At 40.3% G+C, this 20,732-nt stretch overlaps 1 protein-coding gene across 5 annotated transcripts in view; it reads left to right on the forward strand.

Moving 5' to 3' along the window:
* The first annotated feature begins 1,446 nt into the window (after positions 1–1,446).
* Mgat2 (alpha-1,6-mannosyl-glycoprotein 2-beta-N-acetylglucosaminyltransferase) overlaps positions 1,447–20,732 on the forward strand; it is a 392,506-nt gene continuing 373,220 nt past the window's right edge. For 2 of the 5 annotated variants that reach the window (XM_065220138.1, XM_065220141.1), the window contains exon 1: positions 10,149–11,071. The gene's annotated coding sequence lies outside the window, so the exon portion shown is untranslated. Of the gene's footprint in view, positions 1,729–10,148; positions 11,072–20,732 lie in introns of those variants that run through there. The other 3 variants (XM_065220140.1, XM_065220139.1, XM_065220142.1) reach the window with 3 other exon arrangements.

Below are 20,732 nucleotides of genomic sequence, written 5' to 3' on the forward strand. Positions count from 1 at the left end.
TGAAATTTGATGAGCATTTAGGATTGAGATTTAGATGTGTCGCCCCCCTCGGTTGTGAGCAGAAATTTTTGCCTGATTAATCTGAGAATCTCCAAAACTTAATCTACAGTTGAAAAATATAATTCTGTAACGTTTTTGCAAAGATCCTGCTGATGTTCAGGAATATTTTTGTCGAGAAAAATGGAAAATTTGAAACTCGTACCCTCAAAGTTATTTTTCCACTTCGCAAATACCAAATTCAACGCGGTTTCCCGGTATCCCGATTGTTCTGGTTTCAATAAACTATTACTACTTAAATACTCCAACAGCTGGCCTTTCACAACAAGTTCTACAATTTTCTCTAATAATGTGTGCAAAATGCCGACGATACCACCCACCGCATATATGGATGGGTTACTGTACTCGATTAGTACCGAGCCAAAGTGCGCCCTCTCCCATCTTTCTATTTATGTATTATAATTTCCTTCTTTCTTGTAACTTTGATACTGCTTGGCGGACGATAGCTGCTGTTGATGACCGGACGCTGATTCGCATATATTGCGGTATATTTTATTATTATTTAGATTTATTTTTAAAAAGGGTCCATTTTTCTACCGATGTAAGATTGCATGTTTTATTGAGGTTTCAAAGTGTAAACCATGGTCTACAGAACGCTCATAAAACCAAAATTGTAACTTGGGTCTCGTTACTTTTGCGCTATTCAATAATATACAAACCTCTCACAAGTGTGGCGCTACTTTACTGCCCTGTGCGGCATGCCATTCACAGTAGCATTTTTGGAGAAAACTAGTTATAAATTGGAATCGATTGTCAAGTACCACTACCACTTTGTTCAGGAAATGTCGCGAAAAATACCAAAACTATGTTGCCCCATCCATAAGAGCCCATGGAAAAAAATCTTCGACAGCTTTTTCTCAGCTTGCTGTTTTTACGAATAGGACAACTATGCTGAAAAGGGCTACTAAATATAGCGACAGTAGGCGCTACCACCTCACTGTGCCTATATGTAGTTTGGTTGGACCCATAATAGTAGCTAGTCCAAGTACCTACCGTGTGCGTGCGAAGTGTGGCGAGTCGGGCGTATGAACGTTACCAAGCGTTACAAAGTGGTTCGCCCCCAGCACTACCCAACAGTGCAGTCAGTGGATTTGGCCGGTCGCCCGAGAGGTGGAAAACCATTGCAAATACGATTGCAAATTTTCCCGACCCCATCCTAGGTTGTAGTAGTGTAGTGCTGCTGATGAAAATGGTGTTGTTTGATCAAAATATTGTGCACTGAATGCGTGTAGTGGTGTACCTCCATATCGTGGTTCGTGTGAACTACCAATACCTACACGAAAAGTTCGTTTCACGCGTAAACGATAAATTACTGCGCATTGCGCGAATGTAAATCAACCGATTTCGGTCGTCTGCTGTGCGGTTTCTCTGTCGTGATGTTGGTGATTTCTTATAGTGGGAGCATGTTGCACACGGAGAAGAGCAAGACAAAACAGTCATCCTAGCTCGACGACGATGTGTGATGAAAACAAATAATTAGTTTCAGAACTATTCGCGGAGTATAGCGAAAGTCGCGTTGGTATAGCAAATACATTTCAGCACGGAGCTGTCAAAAGTGATCCAACAACATCTGGATCGTTTTCCGATTGGTGCAACTGTAAAGTGCAATATGGTCATTTGAAATTTGACAAACTGACTATCGAAGATTTGTGCCCAAAAGGTGTTGAAAGCGTGAGTTTCGTCAAAGCCAAATATGTGAAGCAAGCAAGTGAACTCGAAGACATCACGTTGGATTACCTTGGTCGGACGAAGAAAAAGAACGGAAAGCCATAAGGAAAAATGAAGTGATAAACAACGAAATAGGGTATAGAGTCGATAATTGAATGAACGGCTCCAGGCCATAGGCAGCTGGTTGTGAAAGCATGATGTAATCTACGGTCGGACCGGTCGATCGAACTGTCGGAACAGTACAATCATATTTGCTCGCAGTGCCATAAACAGTGCCACTTGGACATAATCTGCGATAATCTATTGCAGGGCTAAATTTAGTTTCTTATCAATGTACCATGTACGGACGATGATGGTATTCGTCATTCAGTAGTGTTGTCTTGCGGTGACGTTTGCTAAATCTTTTTCTGCTCATGAATGAAAACCGCTGTGGCGCATGCTCGACCTCTGGTTCGCTTTCTCCCATGGGTTTCCATACCACCGACCACCGAGCTACAGCGAGCATAGAACCAGCATATCAAAACAAAGCATGAGACCAATGAACAAGAAGGGGAGCTCCACAGGCAGTCAATCTCGCTATTTGCGCTCACCTTTCGGTTTCTCTGATATACCTACATAGTGTTTTTGAATGGTTTGTCCATTCGCACGCACGTGCGTCTATCATCTTACCTTTCCGGTGCCGATGGACACGCATACCTACATACATAGATTGCACGTGATGTCACCGCTAGCGAAATGGCTCTCCGTTGCTGCTGCTGCTACTGTCATGGTTCGTTTGATGTCGTTGTTGTGTCCACATGCCGAGGGGTAACTTAATCGGGATGTTGTGAGATTTGTTCTGTTGGCTCGGTTACTGTTATTCGCTCAGAAGGCGAATGTAAATTTACAACATACCGTATGCGTGATCATGTTTGCAACATTAAGCAATGTAAAAATTGAAAAAAATCTCAAAAATTTCGTTTTCGAGTTTTTTTTTATTTATTCAAAGGGGTCTTAAACTATGTTAATCTTCGATCGAGTTTCCACTTGCTGCAATTACGGCCTTCACACGCTTCCGGAATGCACGGCAGGTTCTAATAATGTAGTCTGGATCCATTTCTCTCCAGGTACGGGTCAATGTTTGTCTGAGGCTTGCTGTACTCGGGTGGCGTTTAGAACAGGTCTTGGCCTTCATGACGCGTCATATTGAGTAATCCAGCGGATTAAGATCGGGGCTGGATGGCGGCCACATATCCTTCGCCCAGAACGGAAGATGTTCCTGCAACCACTTCTGAGTGCGGTTCGAGGTGTGGCACGGAGCCCCATCTTGTTGAAATACAACATTTGGCTTCGGACCGTACTGTTCTTTGATCCACGGAAGAACATACTTACTTAAAATCCCGATGTAGACCTCCGTGTTGACCTTGTCGCCTTCTGGAATGAACACTGGGTCAATTTTTTGCCATCGGAAGCCACCAATCCAAACACCGTAATACTAGCAGGATGCTTGGTCAGATACAAGTTCTTGTGCTCGTCGGCCACGTCTTTTACCGGAAGAGAACTAATATTAAGGTCGGTTCTGGAATTTGATACGGGATCGACGGTAAACATGGTCTCGTCGGTGAACAGGTTTACCGGATTTTTTTCGCTTAAGGAAGTTCAAGATTTTCTTGCATCGTTCGACTAGTAGCTCCCGGAAGCGGTTGGTAATCATGTGAGTTTTTTCCCGTGCCCTTGATTTCGCCCCGCAATCTTCCTTTACGATCTTCACGCATACGGTAAGTTGGCTGCAAAAAGATTTCCATCACTTTATTTTTTAACACTCGCAAACCTGGTGACTAACAGCAAACATTTTTAAAAGAGAATGTGTAAATCATTAACATCGATGCTATGATCAAAATTTCTCTTCCATGGCATAATTGCAGCTCCCCCATTGACTATGGTCTCTTCAGGTCTCTTCAAAGTGTTCCAGATCAACTTCAACCTATCTCAATTTCCCGTATTTTTGCTGAAAAGTACCAACGAGTCAATTGCAATAGAAGATTTTTCACTGATGAATCCACTGGCAATCGCCTTCCGGAACCTTCAGAAACATTGTTCCGTTTATGTTGATGACCTGGCAGCAATCCACTTCGCATTGGGGATGATTTCCAACATGCCCATAGACCATTATTTCATCTTCTCGGATAGTTTCAGTTCTATTGAGGCCCTCCGGTCGACGAAACTAGAAAGGCACTCATCTTACTTCATTACAAAAACAACAGGGAGTAGTTGTGTGCGTTGGCAGAAAGATCATTTTTTAAACTCTTTATTTGTTCCAAATTCAATATAAATTACATTTCATTTTAACCTAGGCGCTCCAGTTACTACAGTAACTTACCAGCCTTGATTGTTATGATATATATCTAAGTGTTTTTACATTGGCAATTCAGTGTTTTTACATTGGCAACTTCCAAATCATCTTCAGAACTTTGTTCTGAATCCTATGAAGTGCTTTTTTCCTGGTAGTGCAACAAATAGACCATATTGGCACAGCATAAAGCACTTGTTTAAATATTAGAAGTTTATTCGCCAGGCAAAGTTTGGATTTCCTGTTTATAAGAGGATACACACATTTTATGTATTTGTTAGATTTGGCTTGAATACCCTCAATGTAATCTTTGAAAGTTAATTTTTGGTCAAGTACTAATCCAAGATATTTCACTTGACTTGACGAACAAATTGAAACTCCGTTTATAGTACTATGTTACTACTACTAGGTTTCAAAAAGGAAGCTTTAGGCTTATGTGGAAATATTATAAGTTGAGTTTTGGAAGCGTTGGAAGAAATCTTCCATTTGTGTAAATAACAAGAGAAAATATCAAAACTTTTCTGCAGTCTGCTGCAAATAACACGAAGACTTCTTCCTTTAGCGGAAATGCCTGTGTCATTAGCGAACAAGGATTTGTGGCTGCCCTGAGGCAAATCAAGGAGGTACGAAGTGAAAATGTTATACAATATAAGCCCAAGAATGCTACTCTGAGGATCTCCTGCTCTAACAGATAGTCGATCAGATTTGAAATTTGGATAATTTACCTGCAGAGTTCTGTCAGTTAAATAGTTTTGAACTAATTTCGTAATATACACCCCTATTCTGTATTTCGTTTCGAACGAAATTCTCATACAAAAAAATATGTTTTTGTATGAGAATTTCGTTCGAAACGAAATACAGAATAGGGGTGATAGAGCGGAAAATTAAACTTTTTCAATTTAGCAATCAAAACTTCATGCCAAACACTGTCGAATGCTTTTTATATGTCTAGAAGAGCAACTCCAGTTGAGTGGCTTTCAGATTTGTTTGAACGAATTAAATTGGTAACTCTTAAGAGTTGATGAGTAGTTGAATGCCCATGGCGAAATCCAAACTGCTCATCTGCAAAAATTGAGTTCGTATTGATGTGAAGCATCATTCTATTCAAAATTATCTTTTCAAAAAGTTCACTTATTGAAGAAAGCAAACTTACTGGACGGTAGCTAGAAGCTTCAGCTGGATTTTTATCCGGCTTCAAAATTGGAACAACTTTTGCATTTTTCCATTTATCAGGAAAGTATGCCAAATGGAAACATCTGTTAAATAATTTTACCAAAAAAGACATGGTACTCTCTCGGAGTTTTTTATGATGATATAAAAAATTCCATCATCACCTGGAGCTTTCTTATTATGAAACTTTCTTAGTTGTAGATCTTACTTCGTCCGAATCAGTCCCCCAGGAATCATCAAAAATATTTTCCTGGGAGGAAATATTCAGATAGTCCCGAGCAACCTGATTCTCAATAGGACTATTAAGACCCAAACTTAAATTATGGGAACTCTCGAATTGCTTAGCATGTTTCTGAGCTTTTTCCAAATTTGTAATCAAAGTTTTACTAACTTCTTTAAGCGCTGGAATAGGCTTTTGAGGTTTTTTTTTTGAAAATTTTTGTGAGTTTCCAAAAGAGTTTGGAACATCGGTCTAATTTAGAAACATTATTTTCAAAAGTTTTGTTCCTCAAGGCAGAGAATCGCCTTTTAATTTGTTTTTGCAAATCCCGCCAGATAACTTTCATTTCAGGATCGCGTGTTCTTTGATATTGTCTCCTACGGACATTTTTAAGACGGATCAAGAGCTGAAGATCGTCGTCAATTATAATTGAATCGAATTTAACCTTGCATTTTGGTACTGAGGCAGCTCTTGCTTCAACTATAGAAGTAGTCAGAGATTTAAGAGCATAATTAACATCATTTTTGTTTTGCAAAGTAATGTTTGGATCACAGCTATATTCCATAAATGTTCGATATTGCTCCCAATCAGCTCTATGGTAATTGAAAGTAGAGCTGTTGGGATTAGAAATTATTTCTTGGGATATTTCAAAGGTACTGGAAGGTGATCAGAACCGAGGTCAGCATGGGGATCCAATTGGCTACAAAGTTGACATGAATCAGTTAAGACCAAATCAATAGTTGAGGGGTTTCTTACTTAAGAAAAGCATGTTGGGCTGTTTGGATATTGAATAGTGTAATAACCTGCGGAACAATCATCAAACAGAATATTACCATTGGAATTGCTTTGAGCATTATTCCATGGGTGGTGTTTTGCATTAAAATCACCAATAATGAAGAATTTAGACCTATGACGGGTAAGTTTCTGAAGGTCACCCTTGAGAAAATTCTGTTGCTGGCCTACGCATTGGAATGGCAAATAGGCAGCTATAAACGTAAGTTGTTCAAATTTTGTTTCAACAGAAACTCCCAAAGTTTCAAAAATTTTGGTTTCAAATGTAGAAAGAATTTTATGTTTGATTCGTCTATGAACAATGATGGCAACGCCACCACAGGCTCCATCAAGACGATCGTTTCTATAAATGAAATAATTTGCGTCCCTTTTAACCTTATGGTCAGGTTTAAGGAACGTTTCAGTTATAACGACAATATGCACGTTGTGAACTTTCAAAATGTTAAATAGCTCGTCTTCATTATCTTTTTTACAGGTATTCCAATTTAAAAAAATTAATGATTTAAAATCCATTGCTGAATTTCATAGTCATGACAATATTGTTCGCAAATTTTACTCCAGTTTGAATAGCATCAAACATGGAGTTATTTAAATATTTTTTTTTTTCATTACTAAAGAGAATTTCAGCCTAAAGGCTGGTTCACCTCTGGATCAACAACATGGAGTTAGATTTATGCATATCAGTAATCATGTCAATTAATGATTTCTGCAGTAATGCTTCCTAATACCCCGTACGGATTATGGCTTATATCATGTAATATAGTATTTCTTGCAATGAGTACTAATACATAGGATTTCCAGTGAAAACTAGATTTATGAGTGCTCATTGCAAGACAGCCTATATTACATGATATAAGCCATAGTCTGTACGGGGCAGGGCTGGCAAATGTCATTTTTAATGAAAGATCTTACGCGATATATACAGAGATATTTCTGTCACTATCATCGGGTCACATGACGGTCGTGATATTTACCAGCTCTGGTACGGGGTATAAGTCAAAATTTTCAAAATTCCCGTTAGAATCCCGTTGGCTAGTATTTTGATTTCTACCCGTTGCAATAGCAGCATAGGTAGGTCCATTTAATCGCTGAACATTTTTAGCAGCTAGAGGAGTAGGTATAGATGAAGAATTTGAAGCAGGGTGATACCTGTACATGAACATGAAGCTTTTAGTGTGAGCTATTCCACAGCCGCAGACAGTAATGAGCATAGGCGGGCGCAGGATTTTTTTCTCAAAATACTTTAGGGTGATCAAATATCAGAGATTCTCCAGATGTCTCAGAAATTATTGCAAAACTTTCAGGTCTCCAATAACTTCTCGCAACGTTTTTGCAATACTCCAGGATATTCAAGGTTTATTCTGAAGATATATAACTATCCAAAAATTCAAATAACGTCTCTAAGAGATTTTCTCGAGATATCAGCTGTCTCAGAAATCATTGCAAAGACCTGCAGGTGCTCATAGGTCTCCAAACACATCTCTGAATATTTTTTCCAATACGTCCTGATTTGTCCCACGTCTTCCGTTCTGGGCGAAGGAAATGTGGCCGCCATCCAGCCCCGATGTTAATCCGCTAGATTACTCAATATGGCGCGTCATGAAGGCCAAGGCCTGTTGTAAACGCCACCCGAGTATAGGAAGCGTCAGACAAACATTGACCCGTACCTGGAGAGAAATTGATCCAGACTACATTATTAGAACCTGCCGTGCATTCAGGAAGCGTGTGGAGGCCGTAATTGCAGCAAGTGGAAACTCGATCGATGATTAACATAGTTTAAGACTCTGAGAAACATCCCCCCTTGGAATAAATAAAAAAACTCGAAAACGAAATTTTTGATTTTTTTTTTAAATTTGATATTGCAATGGTGCAAACATTATCACGCATACGGTAAGCTCTCTTGATATAATATTATATAACGTATTATCAACTATATTTAGTATGAACGTAGTATAATATCATGACGTCAGGGTAGGCTTGTAAGAATGCACGAGAAAGCTAATACTGTCTGCCACACCTTTTATTTTACTACACTTATGGATTGATTACGCGCTTAAATATTAATGCCGCGAATGGTTTTGGTTACCGTTCTCACCGGGAAAGGGTATTACTGTTGCGGCTTTTCAGAAACATATGGAAATTCTGGAAGTGAACCATATTGTTAATTTATAATATTTGGTGACTGCTTCTCACTCCAGTATGTCTGGGTTCAGGTAGGCTCTGGTGAATGAGATGTCTCATTGGTCTCTGATCACGTCATTTTTCGGAACTTCGGAAGGGAAGTAGCCGTTGGTCCCGACCCATGGTTCGATAATACTCCAGGTGTGGAAATCGCCTCCATAGAATTCGACTGCCGCCAATAGATGGCAATCGTTGTATGTCGGTGATTGGCACTCGATTGCAAAACAGAGACTGACGTTAAATAAAGGAATCAAGAATCGTCCCACCCTGTATGTTTTGACAGCAGAATCATCCGGGACCTTTTCTCGTGGTTCGAACTCGTTACCTGACACTGGATTATGTTGATGTAATCATCTTGTTCCAGGAAACATTCTTGAGTCAGAAACACCTTCTCCATCCGTGCTAAAATCACCGATGCAAACAAAATTTGCACACGCATAAATATGTAGGGATGAATATCAAACACCGCTTAAAATTGTACATTGCGCTTATCATGTTGCAGTTTCATTTTTGACAGTTTCAAATTTTAGAACTATCGAGCAGTTTGAAACAATTTTGTAACTCAGCATTGCAAACGGCCTAATGGATGTTAATTTGTGAATTTGTGAGCTTTATGTTATTAGTAACCACAAGTACGATATCAAGGAATATCTTTCCAACGCCTCAGGAAAAAAATGGTTAGAACCAGAACCTTGATAAAAAAAAAGTCATGCATCAAATCGAACTTCAAAGTATTCATATAACTTCTCGTTCCATAACTAAGTGTTCTTTAAAAAACGCTTCTACAGTGTTCAATCGAAATCTTTTTTCATTCAAATAAATCCTCGACTGAGTTAGGAATCGAACCCTCAAACACGGCTATCGAGAGCCCTTCTATGTCCGTTTCAATAAATGATTCGTACTTCAAAAGCCAACCATCATTCAATGCACGTTCAACGGAATAGCTTGAAGTCAAACACCCTCGGCACAGGTTTACGCAGAGCGCTTTGTTTTACCAACAAAACAAACTGGCCACGATAACAATCATCGACATGCCCCTCGTGCCACACCCGCACTTCAAGTCAATGTTGTCGTGAATCGTCAAAAATCAAAGCACGTCCGAGGTTCACCTGTCGTCCACTCTGTACAGTCACGTCTCGCACTGGACGGTTGCTTTGGTGCCTATTGTTATTCAACCTTGAAACACTTCCTATAGCTATTGATCCTGATGAACCAAGCGTCTCCATCGAGCAATTCAAGATCCATGGAAGCGCATGGTACTTCCCAGTAACATACACCGCACAAAACCACTCTTGACTGTGCTGCTGCAAATGAATCAACAGAGTGCGATATCGGCAGGTCAGTCAGCCAGCCAGCGAAGAAGACGATTGTGACCCACCCATCGCCGTCGCTGACCACCTTTCCACGTCTCTCACGAGACGACTAGGTTCGTCGTCATGTTGGGGTGTGATGCGCGCGTTCACTCACTCTCTGCCATCGTCGACGTCGTCATCATAGGCGTCGTCGTCGTCGTCGTCACTGTGTCTCTTCTCTATACCTCTCGCTGAGGCGTTACATTATATCCATTTCGCACTCCATACAGCGGCCATTACTCGGTTTTCCACACGTAGGTATCAGCAGCCTCTCAGACTGCTCAGTGTACCTACGCAGTTTCGTAGTGTTTGTCGACGTTCGATCGACCGACCAACCGAACGACCGACCGGCTGATGATTCTTAGAGCGCCGCCACGCTAGTTAGTATGAGTACGACAGTGAACCAACTTGGACGGACAGTGCGGGCGTCTGATCTAGCGAACGTCGCCGTGGTCATCGTGTGAAGTGGCTGGCTGCTATAGTTTTAAAGTGTATGGAAGAAGCTCGAGTGTGGGAAAAAATCAGCTGAGACGGTGGAGAGAGTGTGTGACGGAAGCATCTTTAATTTTAATTCGCAGGTGGTGGTCGTGGACGGATTTGCAGAAACTCCGCCGCACACGGTTTTGACAGTTACCCATCCCATTCATTGAACTGTCATCTTCCGGATGAGTGCGATGTGCGCGTGAAGTGAATTTCTAATGCGGTGTTTGTCGTCGGAAGGTACCTGCATATCGTACCAAGAACGAGGGAATGTGCCACTACTGCCGTGAATCAGTGTTTATTGATCTGTTGTGTGTCTAAATTGGCTAGCCGCCTTGCACGGCAGGCAATGTGAATCGAGTCGTAGAGTGATATAGCTATATGGCTACAAGAGCATGCTGAAGATCGTTGGCGCAATGGAAGGCCAAGGCGAATGTGTCACAAATTGAAGAAAGCTTACCAGATATAGTGCGTAAACAGAGGGAAAATTAGCATAAAGCTCAGTTGCCACATCGAAAAATCGCGACATAATAGAGGATTGCATTGCACCAACAAGCACTGTGAAGCGCGAGTGTGTTTGTGAGGCTGTGTGTGTATCGTCGTTGTTTATATTTTCACATCTCGCCGAGCAGCCGCGGAACTGCTCCAATGTTATTGTTGTGCATTGTGTAAGAGTTGCACAGACCAAGTTTATGGTTTTATTGCTGCTACTGTTGTTTTGTTGATGGCACCAACGACGGTAATGATGATGATGATGACGTTGATGATGGCGGCGACTGCAAACGAGGGATCGATATCAATTAAACGGCCGTTTGAATCAAGGTTAGTGTTTGCTGTTTTCCTCGTTTCTTTCCTGCCCTACTAGGGTAGGAAAGGGAGCCAATGTGTGTTTTTGTTTGATTTTATTTTCCAGCCGGTTTGCAGTATGTTTGTTTGGCATGATTTGTTTTTGAACACTATTTTCTGCTGGTGCCAGCAACGCTTGTTCAATGTGAAAATTCTTCGAGGTCGAAACACAATGTTTGATCATGAAATGTTGTATTGCGGTTGAATGTGGACTACATTTTTTAGGGTATCAACATGGAAAACGCTGTAAACAACATGTTACAATGCCAAGTTTTTTTTTCTCAGTATTAACAAAGTGTATGGTTCAAATTGATAGTATGTTATTGCTAACAAGCGAGAACCTGCCAGTTATACAAATATACATCAGTCCAAGGAATTGATACAGTTGTATTGACGGTTTCTTCTTGATTTCTTTATTTAACGTTGCCAATCACCGATAGACAACGATTGCCATCCATTGACGGCAGTCGAATTCCATGGAGGCGATTTCCATACCTGGAGTATTATCGAACCATGGGCCGGGACCAACGGCTACTTTCCGTCCGAAGTTCCGAAGAAAGACGTGATCAGAGACCAATGAGACATCTCATTTACCAGAGCCTACCACTGCTGGAATTGAACCCAGACACTCTGGGGCGAGAAGCAGTCACCAAATTTTATAAATTAACAATATGGTCCACTTCCCGAATTTCCATATGTTTCTGAAAAGCCGCAACAGCAGTACCCTTTCCCGGTGAGAAACGTAACCAAAACCATTCGTGTCATTAATATTTAAGCGTGTAATCAATCCATAAGTGTAGTAAAATGAAAGGTGTGGCAGACAGTATTAGCAACAATCAATACGAAACTAACGATTTTAAATTGGCTCACCACTTTAGTAGCCTATTGGTCCCAAGCAAACGATTAACGTACCCTATTCTAGTTGAAATTCTATTACTACACTATGTTTGTTTTGATTCGCTATGAAAGTTTGACAGATAACATCAGGGGTGTGTGGATTCATGCAGAACATGCAGGGGTGAGTGAAATAGCTTGGGACTGCTTGGGACCGTTGTTCTGGTACTGAGTGAGCCAAAAATAATAATGATTTTCTTGGGGACCCAGTGGTCTTAGAGTTACCTCTATGGTATTAGCTTTCTCCTGCATTCTTACAAGCCTATTCTGACGTCATGACATTATACTACGTTGATACTTTAGTTCATACCACTTAATATGATATTATATCATGAGAGCCTATATTACATGATATCAGCTATAGTATGTACGGGGTATAAAGGCGAACCAAACGAATGGCAGATTATAAAGGTTGAACACGAAAAAATCCAGACACGAATAGAGGTTTAAAAATGGTTTTTATTTTTCATAGTTCAATGTGAGGGGTGCGGCACATCTAAGTCTCAATTATAGATGTTTGAAAAATCTGATGCTAGCAAACCAATCCACAAAAATGTCTTTTTACATCTTTTGCATCTAAACCCATATACTCGCATCGCTCTCCACCTTTTTGCAGTAAATCTTCAAAATCATCATCAATCTAATAAGCGAGTGTGCATCTCACTAGATAAAAGCAAAATTTTTGCTTAATCTTAGATAGAGTTGTCCCCCTCGGTTCAATGTAACAGCTATACATTAGTAGGTATTATGCTTATTGTAAGACCATTGTTTCGGCCTTCCTTCTAACCATAGGCCATTGCTAGAACTTTTCTTCGTACACGGGCCATCATCTTTTGCATGAGCCTTGTATCCACTTGTTTGGTTGCCAAATTCTATTTCCGCTTGAAATCCTGCAGGTCAATGACAATTCCACCCTTTTTCTTCAGTATGTGCTTCATAATTTATCAGTATTCCTCAATTGGCCATAGTTCCGGAGTATTGGCCGGATTCATCACAGTGACGCCATTTTTGCTGTACCACTGTTTGGTGGAATTTAAGTAGTGGCAGCTTGCCAGGTCCGGCCAGAATAGGCAATTCACCTCCTGCTGCTGTAGAAAATACAGTGTGTAGTCTCTTCCGTAGCCACTCCTCCTGGTAAATTTGCTGGTTCATAGTCCCAGAAGTAAGGAAAGTTTCACTTTTCAACTCAAAACTGCACATTGCTTGCCAAATAAGGAACTTTTTGAGGAATTTCCAGATTTTCATCCTTTATCTGGCATCCACCTTTACATATCTTATTGGCAACTGAATAGTTATGAATCGTTAATCCAAATGTGGGAAATCGATTTACATAGATTTCTTCTCGAGCAACATGTCAAAAAGGCATACAAGCCAAACGTAAACAATGCATTTAAATGTCAATATGTGTTCACGAATTTAAACACGTCTACACAAATTAACTATATCATCTGATTCAGCAAACTTTCTCTCAGATGCTGGTATCGATTTACCAGGAATGAGGCTATATTCACGAGAAATCGACGTTTAAAGTAATTGCACAGACAAACAGACATAACACTCGCAAGTTATTCATCGAAGAAGCATTTAACGGTCAATTCAAAAGTATCGTAGTTGGTAGTACCGCCACCTGTGGCGCGCATAGTCATTTCCCTTGAGTTTGACGTTTACACACTACCGCCATCTGTTGAGCGTACTACCCACCACAGTGTACTCAACAGATGGCGGTAATGTTTTAGCGACGATGTTTTATAGTGAGAAATATTCAATGTGTTATGTCTGTTTGTCTGTGGTAATTGTTTACATTTGGTCCCTTTCACATGTTGCTCTAGTTACTAGCTTCTCCCATCATACGTCAAAACAAAAACCATAAAGTTGAGTGCAAAGAAGAAATGAGACTACTCTTGCTAAGTGACGGGTTGCGACATAATTTTGTTCAGGTATCCACTTCCCTAAGATTTAGTAAACCGGAACATGGCTAAGCTGAAATATTTGGAAGAAATAAATACTGAAAGGACCTTATTTTGTGCTGGAACATCCAGAAACTGCGAGAAACGATCGACACCATGCGTTAAAATAATCAGTGAATAAAACGATCCAGATAGTTTAGATGATTAGTTAACAGATAAATTGACAGAAGTTGGCGGTACACAGTCCATGAAAACAACTCTAAATTGATTATTATTTACTTTTTCTAGGCTTTTGTAGTGAGCATTTTGCCGGCTCTCAACTTTAAACAAACATCTAAGGAGCGATTCCAGACGAATTCGCAACTCCATTAATTTTAGTTTTTGTTTTATTTGGCTGAAAGTTTTCAGAAACGTTCATGACCAAAAACTTCATTTTGCATCTTCACATCATCATTTTGAATCGAGCCTTAATTTTAAAAAAGGGCCTGTAGACAAATGTTATGCTTATCTTCAGAAAACAGTTACTCGAAAAATGTTTGTCCAATCGGTTTGGTACCTGCTGCAATGTTGTTTGGAATATCTGGAATTATTTGAAAAAAATACACTCTAAAAAAATCTAAAAAATATTTTAATTTAAAACAAAAACTCGTTTTCTCGTTTTCTCAAAAACCGAATGTTTTATATAAAAAAAAGCGCTTACCAGCTCATCAATATGATTAGTGTCTTCCTTAATGTAAAAATAAAACATTGTGACCTTTTATCATGCACCAAATAGGTATTAACTTGGTGCTAAAATGCTAACATACTACCTATTGCTAAGAAATTCATGATTACCTACACCCTTAGAAATACCTAATTTTACACGTGACGGAATCCATCTTTGACATAAAGGATGAGACTTAAACATACATGTCATGTAAAATTAAGTGCTCCGAGACTGAAAAGTTCGTTGCTCGACGAAAAGTATGTTTGATTGAGCTGAATTTCGCGTCTATTTTGACTAAATTTTATGTCAAAATTGACGCTCGTATATGTCAGTCTCAGAGCACCTAAATTTACATGATTTTTTCTAAGTGTGTACATCCATATTTAAGTCAAGTCTGACACACAATCAACATTATAATATAATTCGCTGTGTATATGTGAAAGTGGCCGGCTTAAGTTCAGTAATTCAGAAGACGAGGTATTAGTTAAAATTAATACTTTTTATCATAAGTTCATAAACGTGTTTAGTAAACGTTGCTCGAAAAAGTGCTCAAGTCTCACGAAAGCCCAACTTGCACTTCAGTATTTAATTCTTTGAATCGGTTGTAGTACTCCCGTATAGTGGTCGTCATTAACCTTTTTTGAACAGACTGACGCTTACAATCTTTTCTTATTGTTACATAATCACGGTGCCAAGGCATTGCTCGATTTAAAATAGTGATCTAAAGATGCAAAATGGCATTTTTGGTCATGAAGAACGAAAATGTTAAGCCAAATAAAAAAAATATGAAAATTTATGGATTTGCAAATTGTATGTATGTATGTAAGGTAGCCACCATCCCTTCGAAGATTTTGTCTTATATGCAGCTCCACTTAATAGTAAGATCCATTTGAGCTACCGATCTGAATTCACAATATCGCTGTATGAAGGGTCAAAAACGGAGGTGCGGACCCGTAAGCAGAGACACTTACACGAAATCCACGGGAATTTAAGAATCTCCTTCCAACGATACGATCCAACAAATCGAATAACACAATTCGCAATACTTATTAAGCTTCCTACAGGATGGTTTGTAAAGAAGGGCGCGTCAATCTCACTGAAACTGTTGAAGTAGAATTCACACCACCACAATCGAATCGGTAGGATAAAGAAAATGATAGTGTTTATTCCCTCCTAGACTCCGGTTGTCATACCACTCCATCGCCCAGTTCCAGGTCAAATGATACCCTGATGCTCCCTCCTAACCCAGTATTTATTTATATAATGGAAATGTATGTAATGGAGAAATGAAATATGTCAGAACATTTAATATGAAATAATGAATATAAATTTATATAGATAAAATATTATAATAATTATTTTACATATAATAAGATGCAGCTCTATGTTTCCTCAGCTCACAATATCAAGTGGATGTAACACTGAAATTTCAAGGTTAGCAAATATATATTTTTATCTCTAATTACTAATAACCTAAGGATTTAAATTTAAAGTGTAAAGTGTGATGTATAACTAACATGACTAACAATAAAAATGGGATTACGAGAAAAATAAAGGAAAGATCTCACCCGATATGTTGCAATGGTATCCATGACATCACGATGATTTCGAAGAGCTCCAATAGATATGCTGCCGCTACTTCTTCAACCGGTGTTTAAAACAGCACTTTCGCCTTTCGGTTCTCACACAGCAGCGCCAACCCCATCAACCACGAAATACACTCTAGCTGCTCCAACTAGAGGGATCTCAGCAGAGAAAAAAAGGGCTACATCCATTTTCCATCACCAATCACTCGCGACGCCAACTCCTCAGCAACCGAATCAATTCGTGACCAACGCCGAAATCAGAACCAAAAACTCCAGCGACGGAAAACCCACGCGTCTAATAGCGGCCACGGCCCACTTCGATTGCATTTCTGAAACATAACCTCAACGCACGAACACGACGATGATAACATTCGGCCGGGAGGCGGAACGCCAGCACGCACAAACAAAGGGAAGACAAAATGCACACACAGAACACGGCACGAGCTGAACTGCTAACGTTGAAAGCCAAACGCGAACTAACGAAAATTTATGGATTTGCGAATTTGTCTGAAATCGCTCTAAGATTAAATATTATTCGTTTTAGGCTAATCATGTGTTTTTTTTCTATTACATATTATCTTCTGTTTTTTTTTTCGCTTTTTCGGACATTGTGGAATTCATATTAAACATGTTCAACATACAAGACCCTCTAAGAAGCTTAGTTTCTGCCTTGCTTCCAACGTTAGAATCATATCTTAAGCAATTGACTGTTTCATGGCCCCTCCTTGCATCAATCATATCTTTCGATGGATAATTCGTCGAACGAGGTTGAAGATATGATCACTGTGCTACAGTGGAACTGCCGTAGTCTAGTGCCTAAACTAGACTCGTTCAAATTTTTACTTCACAATTCTGATTGTGATATATTTGCTCTCTGTGAAACATGGCTTTCTTCCGATAAAGAACTCAACTTCCACGATTTTAACATTATTCGCCTGGATAGAGACGATTCTTATGGAGGAGTACTTTTAGGGATCAAAAAGTGCTACCCTTTCTACAAAATTTCCCTTCCTGCTCTATCAGGCGTCGAAATCGTCGCTTGCCAAATAAATGTGAAGAACAAAGATCTTTGCATAGCTTCAGTATACGTTCCACCAAGAACCTCCATTAGCCGTAGTCAACTCTGGAATCTAGTTTCGATTCTTCCATCCCCAGTATTAATTCTGGGTGATATGAACTCCCATGGTACTGGGTGGGGCGATCTATATGACGACAATAGAGCGGCTATTTTTTACGATTTAAGTGACGATTTCAATTTGACTATTTTGAACACTGGTGAAGCGACACGTATAGCAAAACCTCCGGCTCGAGAAAGCCGACTCGACCTATCTTTGTGTTCAAGATCGCTATCATTGGATTGTCAGTGGAAGGTTATCAATGATACCCATGGTAGCGATCATTTGCCAATCATCATTTCAATAAAGTGTGGCCCTCACTCTGCAGAACCATCTCGGGTTCCATTTGATCTTACAAGGAACATCGACTGGCAGAAATATGCAACGGCGGTGACAATCGGTGTCGAATCAATAGATGCGCTTCCACCATTGGAAGAATATCGATTCCTAGCCGATTTGATTTACAAAAGCTCACTGGAAGCACAAAAAAGAAAAGTTCCAAGTGCACCCTTTAAAAGGAGACCAGCCACACCTGGTTGGGACGAAGAATGCACAAAATTGTATGTAGAAAAATCTGATGCTTTCAAAGCTTTTCGTAGACACAAAACCTCCACTTACTTCGAGGAATATTCAAAGCTTAAGCAAAGCTGAAACAATTAATCAAAGCAAAATAACGCGGTTATTGGCGCAATTTCGCCGAGGGACTCTCACGAGAAACCTCAATGAGCACCTTGTGGAGGGTGGCTCGCAACATGCGTAACCGCTCATCTTTCAATGAGAGTGAAGAATACTCCAACCGATGGATATTCGATTTCGCTAAAAAGGTCTGTCCGGACTCAGTTCCAGTACAAAATATTCTTCGAGAAGCGTCTCCTAGCGGCGGCTCTCTGGATAGACCATTCTCAATGCTGGATTTCTCTATGGCTCTTCTTTCATCGAACAACTCCTCACCGGGAAGCGATATGATTAAATTCAATCTTCTGAAAAATCTCCTAGATATCGCTAAAAGACGCTTGCTAGATTTATTCAATTCCTTGCTAGAAAACAACATTGTACCGCCTGAATGGAGACAGGTCAAAGTAATAGCAATTAAAAAACCTGGCAAATCAGCGTCTGACCATAACTCATACCGTCCGATTGCTATGCTTTCGTGCATTAGGAAATTGTTGGAGAAAATGATCCTTCGGAGACTCGATCACTGGGTCGAATCAAACAACTTGCTATCAAATACACAGTTTGGGTTCCGCAAGAGCAAAGGAACAAACGATTGTCTAGAGCTGCTTTCCACAGATATTCAACTGGCCTTTGCGCACAAGGAGCAATTGGCTTCAGTATTCTTGGACATTAAGGGGGCTTTTGATTCAGTTTCCATTGAAATTCTGTCAATCAATGTTCTGACAATCTGCACAGTTGTGGACTTTCTGGAATTTTAAATAATTTCTTGTACAATTTGTTGTCAGAAAAGCAAATGAACTTTTCTCTTGGAAAACTGACAACTTCCAGAATTAGTTACATGGGCCTGCCCCAAGGCTCATGTCTCAGCCCTCTTCTTTATAACTTTTATGTCAAAGATATCGACAACTGTTTGGCAGAACAATGCACGCTAAGACAACTTGCAGATGACGGTGTGGTTTCCGTAAGAGGTCCACATGCCGTGGACTTGCAAGGACCATTGCAAAATTCCTTAGATAACTTGTCTTCTTGGGCTATGAATCTAGGGATCGAATTTTTGCCGCAGAAAACTGAACTAGTAGTGTTTACTCGAAAGCGGTACCCAGCCCAAATGCAGCTTAATCTTTTGGGCAGAAACATTACCCAATCATTGTCTTTCAAGTACCTTGGGGTCTGGTTTGATTCAAAGTGCACTTGGAATGCCCATATTACGTATTTGAAGCAAAAATGTCAGCAGAGGATCAACTTTCTCCGTTCAATTTGCGGCACATGGTGGGGTGCTCATCCGGGAGACCTCATAACGCTTTATAAAACAACTATTCTCTCTGTTCTAGAGTACGGCTCTTTCTGCTTTCTCTCGGCAAGAAAAAGTCACCTAATAAAATTGGAACGAATTCAATATCGTTGTCTGCGTATTGCTCTAGGCTGTATGCACTCAACGCATAACATGAGTCTCGAGGTTCTGGCAGGAGTAACACCCCTCCAGAACCGTTTCTGGGAGCTCTCTCTCAGAATACTAATCAAATGCGGAGTGACGAACACACTTATAATTGCTAATTTTGAAGAAATTCTTGGGCTGAACACACAATCTCGATTTATGAGAATCTACCACCACTACATATCATCAGATATGTGTCTTCCTTGTTATACTCCAGACCGTGTTCACTTCACCAATCGCAGTTCCTCAATTGAATATGATCTGACCATGAAACAAGCAACTCATGGGATTCCCGATCAACTTCGACCTATTATTATTCCGCGTATTTTTACTGAAAAGTACCAACAAGTCAATTGCATGAAAAGATATTTTACAGACGGGTACCGTCTCAATGGATCCACTGGCTTCGGTGTCTTCAATGAAAACTCTAGCGCCTTCCGCAAACTTCAGGAACCTTGTTCCGTTTTTGTTGCTGAGCTGGCAGCAATCAACTTCGCATTGGGGATGATTTCCAACATGCCCGTAGACCATTACTTCATCTTCACGGATAGTCTCAGTTCGATTGAGGCTATTCGGTCGATGACACAAGGTAGGCACTCATCTTATTTCCTTTCAAAGGTAAGGGAGCAGATGTGTGTGCTGGTCGAAAGATCATATATGATTACCTTTGTATGGGTCCCCTCACATTGCTCAATCCCAGGCAATGAGAAGGCGGACTCTCTCGCAAAGGTGGGCGCGCAGGAAGGCGAATTGTATGACAGGCAAATTTCACACGATGAATTTTACCATTTAGTGCGTCAGAGTACCTTTTCGAGTTGGCAAACCGATTGGGACACTGGAAATCTTGGACGGTGGTTACATTCAATTATTCCTAATGTTTCTTCGAGAGCGTGGTTTAAAGGCTTGGGCTTAAGTCGTGACTTCATTCGCGTGATGAGTAGACTTATGTCCAACCACTACTCGCTAGATGCTCATCTCAATAGAATAAACCTCGTGGACAGCAACATCTGTCGGTGTGGAAACGGTTACGATGACATCGAACACGCAGTTTGGCAATGTACGGATAATGACGCCGCCAGAGAGCGACTTTTGAATACCCTCGAAGCCCAAGGAAGACAACCCTATGTTCCTATCAGAGACGTGTTGGCAACCCGTGATCTCTGCTATATGCAGTCCATTTATGTTTTTCTTCAAATGTCTAGTATAAGAATTTAATTCCTTTTGTCTTTTGTCTCTCTTTATTAGTTTTTGTTTGTCTTGTCCCCCCGTCTCGATGAGTCTCATCGTCGCCCACTGGTCACCCACCATAGCCGGTCGAA

The sequence above is a fragment of the Ochlerotatus camptorhynchus genome, unplaced genomic scaffold, assembly GCF_037179485.1.
Source record: "Ochlerotatus camptorhynchus isolate MF236.1 unplaced genomic scaffold, CSIRO-AGI_Acam_v1.1 ptg000116l, whole genome shotgun sequence".
Lineage (NCBI taxonomy): Eukaryota > Metazoa > Arthropoda > Insecta > Diptera > Culicidae > Ochlerotatus > Ochlerotatus camptorhynchus.